Source organism: Nuphar pumila, chromosome 11 (genome assembly GCF_984573655.1).
Source record: "Nuphar pumila chromosome 11, dmNupPumi1.hap1.1, whole genome shotgun sequence".
Taxonomy (NCBI): Eukaryota; Viridiplantae; Streptophyta; class Magnoliopsida; order Nymphaeales; family Nymphaeaceae; genus Nuphar; species Nuphar pumila.
Window position 1 is genome coordinate 117,885,253 of NC_143259.1, and position 9,746 is coordinate 117,894,998.

At 39.3% G+C, this 9,746-nt stretch overlaps 1 pseudogene; it reads left to right on the forward strand.

Moving 5' to 3' along the window:
- LOC149823093 (putative dolichyl-diphosphooligosaccharide--protein glycosyltransferase subunit 3B pseudogene) lies at positions 1 to 468 on the forward strand (annotated as a pseudogene).
- Positions 469 to 9,746: the final 9,278 nt, after the last annotated feature.

Sequence of the window (9,746 nt, forward strand, 5' to 3'; positions counted from 1 at the left end):
ATGATCTCGAAGACTCAGAAGGTGATCCTGGCCCTCATCCTCGTTGACTCTGCGCACTTCGTGGTGAAGATCATGGAAGGGGATAGTCTGCTTCACAAGCCCAAGGTGTGTTTCACCAGAGCTGTCTTCATCTACTTCTTCAGCATCTCTGGGACATTGCACAATGTGATCCGAAACGTTCCCATTGCCATCCCCAACAGCAGTGATCCCTCAAAGCTGATCTACCAGGGCGCAGGAGCGCAGCTCACGACCGAAAGACTTGCAATGAGTTTCCTTTACACCATCGTTGGCCTGCTGCCCGTGCTTGTTATTAACATCCTCGTGAATGCGAAGAACGTGAATTTGCAGAGGGTGGTGATGCTTGTCGCCATGTTGGTGTCAGTCTGGGCTGTGAAGAAGGTGATTTATTTGGACAATTGGAAGACGGAGTACACCATCCATGCTTTCCGGACTTCTCCAAGGCGTTGAAGGTTGTCTTGCTTACTTTCAAAATGTTTCTTTCTTGCTTCACATTAGGAATCAGAATGACGACTAGTTGAAAATTTTCCAATCTTATGGACCGATTACGTTTGACGAATTTGTAAGATTTAACAGTCTCAAAGTTGCAATTTTTATATTTAGGTCATCTTTGGGAGTTTTGCATTGAAGCTGGGTTGCAGATTCTGTGATGCAAGCTGCGTTTGGGAGCAATGTTTTACCAAAATAAAGGCAACAGTGAGGGTCCTCAATGCAGAAATACAGTCACCCACCTCCTGAGACGAGTTTTGTGGAATCCACCAATAAACACCACCCAAGGAGACTATCACAATGCCTTACTAAACAACCACACAATGCATGAACAAATATGTGCAAATAGATGCATAGACACATATTTACATGCAAGCATGAACAAATTCATGAATATATATATATATATATGGAAAATATTTGTTATTAACCAAAGTAGGAAACTAATGAGCTAAAAATCAGAGGTGCAAGTTGCATCAATTAAATTTAACCACAGAATGTGTTAAACATGGTTTGCTTGCTAATGATCAAGATCATGCTTTTCTGATGTAAAAATGTCATCCTTGAGTTTATGAAATTTTAGTATATCGTGGGCTGTTGATTTTTTGACCCTTTAAAAAACCTAATTCCTTGTCATAATCACATGATTCAAAACAAGTTTCTTACTAAACAAATTATGTAGATCACATCTGTAACATTTGATCTACAAAAAATTTAAATTTTTTGAAGAAAATAGTGATTTCTACTTAATTCGTTTCTTCCCTTCATTAATAACACATATTTACCCTATACATATATATACTAAACAAACTATGTAGATCACATCTGTAACATTTGATCTACAAAAAATTGATTTCTTTTTGAAGAAAATAGTGATTTCTACTAATTAGTTTCTTACCTTCATTAATAACAAATATTTACGCTATATATATATATATATATATATATATATATGAGTAATGCGTTCCTTAGGTCTCGTTAGTCCCCTTAAAAATTGTAGTTTTAAGTATTTTTTTCTCAAGTCTAACACCGTAGATGTCATCTATAGGTTTTATTTAGCGGGAACCGACTTTTGGATTGCCGGAATCTGACCTGTGAAAAGGTTTTTCCAGTGATCCAAGATCAATGGCTATAAAGGTACCTGTTTTTCCCAGATCATAAAAACATGTTTTTTCATCGAAAAAACATGATCCAAGAGTTGATTCCCATTAAATCGAGCATGCTAAACACATCCAATGGTTCAGATCTATCATAAAACACTTAAAATCTATGGGGCAAAACGAGAAATGGAGCCTAATATGTTCATCTCTCTCTCTCTCTCTCTCTCTCTCTCTCTCTCTCTCTCTCTCTCTCTCTCTCAAACGCGTTTCCAACACTGATAGCACAAGATCAGTGGTGGAAAACACGTGATGTATAAAAAGCAACCTTTAGCCGCGGGCGCAACCGCCACTAAAGGTGGCAAACCGTTGTTTTAAAAAAGATGGACACACTGGGTGCATCCGACCAGCATCGGACACCCAGGGCGTCTGATGATACAATGCTCTCTCTCTCTCTCTCTCTCTATATATATATATATATATATATATATATATATATATATATATATATATATATATATATATATATATGACATGCATGGACAACTCAGCTAGTCTTGTAATAGCATTATACAACTGGCAGAATGAAAAAATAGGGGACTTGATATTTGGATTCAACCAGTGTAGTGTCAGAAAGCAAGAATACTTAAAGAGGTCATTTAATTTTCAGTGGCACCTCAACAAGCAAACAAAGAAAAGTTGTTGGAGAAAAACTTTGATCACTTTGCAGTGTGGTTGCAGACCAGCAGTAGCAGAGAATTTGCTTTCGTACTCACCAGTCACCACAGTCGGATCTAGGGATGGCAGTGGACCGGGGGAAAGCGGGGCCCCGCCTCGCCCCGTTTGGACCGGGGATGAAGGGTATGAAACGGGGATGGAGGCGGGGACGGAGGTTAAAATCCATCCCCGTTTGGGGATGGAGGCGGGGATGGACGTACCCTTTTCCCCGCCCCGCCCCGTCCCTGCCACTTTTCTCCGCCCCGCCTCATCCCCGTTTGAACCGGGGATGGAGGACATGAAACGGGGATGAAGGCGGGGGTGGAGGTCAAAATCCATCCCCGCCGGGGATGGAGGCGGGGATGGAGGTTCTAATCTTGAGGCGGGGCGGGGGTGGAGACCTTGTCCCCCGCCCCACTGCCATCCCTAGTCGGATCACACCAACCACAAGGCACGAGAAAGAGAGTCAGAAACTTCAAACCAATCCCTTAAAGATTTAAATGAAAAGGTCGCTTTTGTTCACATGCTTTCTCGCTATTCTCAGACCCCAACACACTTTTTAACATTTAATGTTCCCATCTGTGAGAGTCAAAATAGCCGGATAGGTTTGTACTTTTATTGGAGACGTCTATAATATATACAAACGCACAAGTTAGCCCTTATCACGACTATACCATGATTAAATCACAACAAAGTCAAGTTGTAATAAGAGTTCAATTTATTGATTTCCTGACTTAAATTCATCAATTGCAATGTCGTTGATATTTACTATTCGTCATTACTTTGTTGTGATTCTACTTTTCCCCCTCTCTTTTTATTAACAGGCTGGTGTTAAATCCCCTTCAGCACCCTTACTGAATGGTCGCACAAGCAGATCAATCAGGGGGTTTATCGCTTATTCTCTCCACTGTGAAGACACAATTCAACAAATGACACAACAAATCTGGTTGGATAATCCTGAACCTGATCAGCAAAAAATTTGTAACCTCCACAAATTCCTCTGTAAAGGCCTCTGTCCGTCTAACACCGATTTCAATTAGACAACCAAACTCCATTATTAGATGATATCTGCAACCACTTACCACTACAATGTTGTACACAGAATCTCAAAAAATAATGAACTCCAGCAGCAACAAATCCTTCATCACTTGTCACACTCCAGCAACTATGATAAAACTAGAATGCTCCCGCATAACATAAGCTATTCTGATACTCTGCTGCACCATAACAGAAATAATATGTATATCAACACACAAACTACCAGGAGACTCCCAAACAGTGGAAAAAAACTCCAAATTTCACCCAGGACTTCACCATGTGCTCTTTATCCTTGTTCCAGCTCAACTTCAAGTAAATGCTCTTCAAAACACTGCCTAATCTCTCCAATAAACCTTTGAACAGAATAATCACTAGAGTTGTGAAGAATAACATTTCTTATACAAATCACCAGGTGAAAAGTCAGACTCGAACACCACTGTTAAACCACCATTGCAAAAGGGTGATCACATTTCCATGCATAGTTCTTGAACATCCAAACTTATGGAAAATATAGCCCCAGCATTGTTTAGCAAAGAAACAATCTATAAACAGATTGGCAGCTTGTTTGCATAAGAAACACCTATTCACAATCTGAATCCCAAATTTCATGATGAGAGAAGAATTGGCCCCTCTGCATGACCTTGGGCCACAACTTGAATGGCTTGACCAAAGCAGTGTTATCATTCTCATTCATATCACCATCAACCAAGATTATATCCACTTCCATCTCCATTTTGGCTTACAAGACAACTTCTTCATTAGCAGAGGCTAAGAAACCCTGTGGAATTTCAAGAAAAGACAACACTAAATCTTTAGATGAAAAAGATGAAGCAACCACATCCATCAGCTTCTCTGCACCATCACCCTCTACAGTCTACACCTTCAGCAAGAAGATTATTGAAGACTCTAAACCAGAGTTACAAGTCGAAGAAGCGGGAAGCGAGAAGCGAGGAACTTCTAAAATTTTAGGAAGTGGAAAGAGCAGGACTATATAGAAGTGAACCGAGAATCGTCTCAATAGCAAGAAGGAACGTGAACAAGATGCGACCTAGGAATCGAACCAGAAGCGAACCAGGATTCGAAAGGAGAATGAAGAAGGAAGCAACATAAGATTCGAAAGGAGAACGAAGAAGGAAGTGAAAGAGAAGCGAAAATGTAATTATATTTTTCTAACTATCTTGACACTTTCATACTCGTTTACACCTTTAACACATGTATCTCCAACATACTAAAAATATTTGGACAAATTAAAAAATAAATATTATCATGATATTTCCTCTAAAACATATTTTCATTAATTATAATTTTCAACATTACAAATTGTACTCAGCAAATCCTTGAACCCCAAGAAAAACTGCACTAAATTTTTCCTAAGGAAAAAACTTAAAGACATTATTGCAGCTATGATACATGTCAACAAATTACATGGTAAAAAAAATGACTTAATGGGGTCCAATACCAGAATCATAACAGCAAGCAAAGTGCATGAATGTTTGAGTGTGTCAAATATGTTTGATCCCAAGCAAAATTAATCAAGAATCAAGACTATAACATCTATGTATGCAGTACACATGCTGGCAACTGAATATTCAGCACATTTTTTTGCAAACATTGGATAACACAAAAGAAGCCAATCGCAAAAACTGGATAACATATTTTCGTAACTGAATATTCAGCATAACATTTTATAGACAGCGAGAGAGAGTGAGAGACTGGGAGACTGAGAGGGGGGGGGGGGGGGGGGAGAGGAGAGGAGAGTCAGAGAGAGCGAGAGCGAGGAAAAGACGGAGAGAGCGAGAGACAGAGAGAGGAAGAGACGGAGACAGTGAGAGACAGAGAGAGAGGGAGAGGAGAGTCAGAGCGAGAGACAAAGACAGAAAGAGGGAGAGGAGAGTTAGAGCGAGAGACGGAGAAAGAGTGAGAGATAGAGAGAGCGAGAGACAAAGACAACGAGAGAGAGATAGAGAGAGCGAGATACCGTGAGAGACAGAGACGACAAGAAAGAGAGATAGAGAGTACCTGAAGACCCCATGGTCACCAGAGGTCGCTGGAAGTCCCTCAAGGTTATCGGAGGTCGCCAGAAGTGCCGAAAGTCGATAGAGGTCGATAACGAGAGAGAGAGAGAGAGAGAGAGAGAGAGAGAGAGAGAGAGTTCGGATTTGGGAAAGTTGAAACCCTATTCGACCTTCCCTTTTATAATGGCATAATGAACATTTTACCCTTTAAAAAAGGGTATTCTTTTATTCTTTGGTAAAAAAAAGTTTTAAGGGCTAAAATTGTCCATTACTAGGATGCGAGCGTCCCATTTAAAAATGGTGCCTCCCCTAACGTAACGTTTGTCTTCTGAAACGCATTTCGTGGAAGTGTACTTCACCATGCCTATGGACGCTTCCGGTAACCCAGCTCTAAACTTATTAGAAACTAATGGTTTCCCTACACCAGGTTGATGTTTGCCCAATCTCTTGGTCACCTTGACTTTCGATCGGCCATCTTAATCCGGAAGATGGGGGTCATGAACTTTGAAATTCCTAGGGCATGTAGCACATGAATGATACATTGAACCACAGGCAGTACAGACTTCCAAGTATACTTTGTATTCCACTGATTAATTAAAATCTTTGCCACCTTTAACCTCAATATCAATAAAAGCTTCAGGTCAAAATTTAATAGGGACCTCAATCTTTGTCCTGGCATAGTGAAGCTTTTCCAAAGAACTCCTATAATGATCAACTTCTAGCAATTTTCCAGACAGATATTCAGCTGCCTTCTCAGAGAAATCAAGAAACTGGTCTTCTAGAGGAAATTGTTAAGTCTCACCCAAATCGGAATGGTATTGGTTGCATCCAGCTTCATTAGCATACCTGGCTTCCATTGACTAGCAACCAAGGCCTTTCTTTTCACCCTCCATGCCCTACGACATAATACCAAGTGAAGGTCATCATTCAACAATCTGATCAAGAACAACCCATTCCTGAGTTCAGAAAACTTCAACCCCTTGATTTGGGGCCATAAAGAGCACAATTTATCGAAGATGAACCTGAAATAGAGTTTCTTATGCTTCTCTCCTCTAGAGAAACCAACAATAGTCTTCCAATTAAAGGATTTTGAAGCCTGTTCAACACGATCAGCTGGAACAAACAGATTCTTCTGATTTTTCTCATTAGAAGACCTAATCACATGGGAAGAGGAGAATTCCATCGTACGAGTACCATCAACAATATCCGCCCAAGAAGTGGCCTTAGATGCTTGAAAAGAAGAAACCCAAGGATGCATTTCATCAGAAAGAGGCATAAGAATGGGGGTACTAGGCTGTGATCATGGAGGGAAGTGACTAGAAGGAGTGGAAGGGGGGTTCTCCATCACTCGAATCATGCTAGGAGTCACAAAGGTTTCCTTTGTTGTTTCAGTGAATGGAGGTTAGGCAGATTTCTTCCATAGCACAAGGGGGTTTAGAAAAGGGAACCCCTTGTCCCCTTATTTGTTCCTCAGTCATGGAGTGTCTTACTCGTAGTCTGCTACTTGCTGTCCGCCGAAAGAAGATTCTTATAACACACTTTCCCAGGTGCCAACAACCATTCCCTTCTTTGTATTATGCTAATGGTGAGGTGTTGTTTAGTATGTCCATTCCCAGATTGAACTTCCAAACTATTTTGGCAGAGTTTGAACTTCATTCTGGAATGAAGATCGACCCAGAAAAGTTTGTGTTGGTTCCATTTATCGAAAATTAGGAATTTGATTGGATAGCCACTTGGCTCCTTACCTATTACCTACTTGGGGCTTCCCCTATTTGAAGGGAATCCTTTGGTTAGTCATTATCAGAAGCTCATTGTGTAGGTGGCAAACAGATTGGCTTCTTGGAAGATTCATATTTTGTCCTACGCGGGATGGGTTTGCTTGGTCAAGCATGTATTGTAGAGCTTATCTTCACACTGGAGCCTTTGTTTCCTACTTCCGAGCCAGATCATCCACACTTTGGATACAAGTTTTGCTGCCTTTGTGTGGGGATCAACTGAGAAAGGCAATAGCAGTGTAATTAAAAACGCGCCTCAAGGCGCAAAAAGCACGCCTCGCCTCAAGGCGAGGGGCTTCATGCCTTGAGGCGCATGTGTAAAGCGCAAAACTCCCTAGGCATGCGCCTTATAGGCCTCGAGGCGAGGCGCATCTCAGAATGAGGGTCAAAACCCTCATTCGACCAAAAAATAGGGATTAAACAAAGATATACTGACCCCTTTATGTTCTTTTATTTTTTTTCTCACCCCCTATCTCTGTTTTTTTCTCAGAGCCTTCTCTCCCTCACAGCAGCCTTCTCTCCCTCACGGCTCTCACTGGCTCACAGCATTCTCTCTCGCGTGGTGGAGCCCCGAAACAGCTACATTTTTTTCTCTCGTTCTCCTCTTCTTATCTCTTTTCTTGTCTCTCGTGTGATACAACATTCTATCTCTCTCGCGTGATACAGTCGCCCCTCTCTCTTTTTTCATTTTTTTTCTCACCCCTCTCTCTGTTTTTTTCTCATTTTTATGATGGCATGTCATGGATTTTGTCTCTCTTTGTTTTCATACGATGCATTCAACTATTCTAATTAAGAAAATGCTGCAGTTCATGCACATATATACGATGTTTATCTTTTTTTTTTTTAAAAAAATCTGTTTTCCAATGTATTAGAGTTTCAGGATATTGTAATTAAATATTTTTATGCTTGAAGCTTATTTTTAAATATTTTCATGCTTGTGCTTCTTTCTAATTATTTTTTAGTGTTAAAGTAACACCTTATTGCTCCCATTTATGTTGTTATCGTGAAGCTTTTATTCTAATTTTCCACCATGCATTCATTATGTGGTGGTGTGACATCCTTTTTGACAAGCCACATCTCCTTATCTGTTTTTGTCACTTCCTTTGTTTTTGTGTGCTTAATATGAATTTAGTAACGGTATATTGTATCTGTATAATATGAAAGTGGAGGACCTAGTAGCAGTTTCTAGGTAAGCAAAGCTTTCACTTTATATCGATTTGTATTTTTCAGGTGAGTTTAATCAGGTTAATAGAATGAGCCATAGACACATTTTGATATGCTTACTTGAAGTTGGTCTTTGTATGAAATACATTCCCATTATTGATCATACGGTGCATCACTTATTCTTGTCATCAATGTATATGCTCAGTCAATTTCTAGCATGTGACAACTAATTAAACACCAAGGTCGGTATGGAAATGCATTTTTTTCCTTGTGGGTGGCTCAGTATGGTCAACAGATACTTGTAGTGATTCTGAATTAATATATGAATGCATGTGCACGGGCATGAACACTAGAAAATGTGGATGAAAAATAAATGTGACAGAAATGGCTAATTTCTTCTTTATCATGAAGAAATCTGAATGGGATGCATGAGACATTGGATTTAATTTCCCGTAAATGTTGTGCTTGCAAGAAAATATTAATGATCATGGGCATGAAAGTTGACAAAAGGATATGTGGTTGATTGAAAAGATACATAGTAACCATACATAGTCCTTTTATAAAACACAAAGGTATACAATATGCATAGGAATCATTAATCATTATGTTGATTCCTATTGAACATGAATCTACTTTTTTGTGTTAATATATATTTTCTTATATGCATTTTTGCAGTTGAACAATGGGAAAAGAGGTAGGATGTGATCAAGGAGCTAAAGTTCCAAAACCCACTAAATATCCCAAACTCGTAGGATATGTAATTTGCAATTGCTATCATAAACAGACTACAAGAGGCATCTATAGGTTAAAGCATCACTTAGCTGACACAAAACACGGTGTAAGCATGTGTGAAACGGTTTCACCTGATGTGAAAAGATTTTTTCAGAATCATCTAAGGGATCAGAAGCAAAAGAAACAAGAGGAAGAACAAAACAAGTTGTATATCAGGAGGAATGTTTATTTTGGATCCTCAACAGGCAATAATGTAAACAAAGAAACCATTGGATCATGTAGTAATGCAAAAACAAGCACAGGTGGTCCTATGGACCTCTTTGTGAACAAAAAAGCACGACAAACCACAATAAACACTATTTTCAAAAGAGATGAAATAAAAAAATGTATGTCGTACCATTGGTAGATTTTTTTATTCAAATGTCTTATAATTTAATCTTTGCAAGTGTTCATATTTTGGTGCAATGGTAGAAGCTATTGCAAATTATGGGCGAGGGTTCAAACCGTCTTCTTATCACGAGATCAGAACGTGGATTTTGAAGGTCAAGATAGATTGTACTCACGAAATTTTAAAAGAGTTCAAAAATGAATGACCAAAGGTTAGTTGTAGTATTATAGCAGATGGTTGAACAGATGAAAAATGAATAACTTAATTAATTTTCTTGTGAACAGCGATATAAAAAAACTGATACAAATTTGTG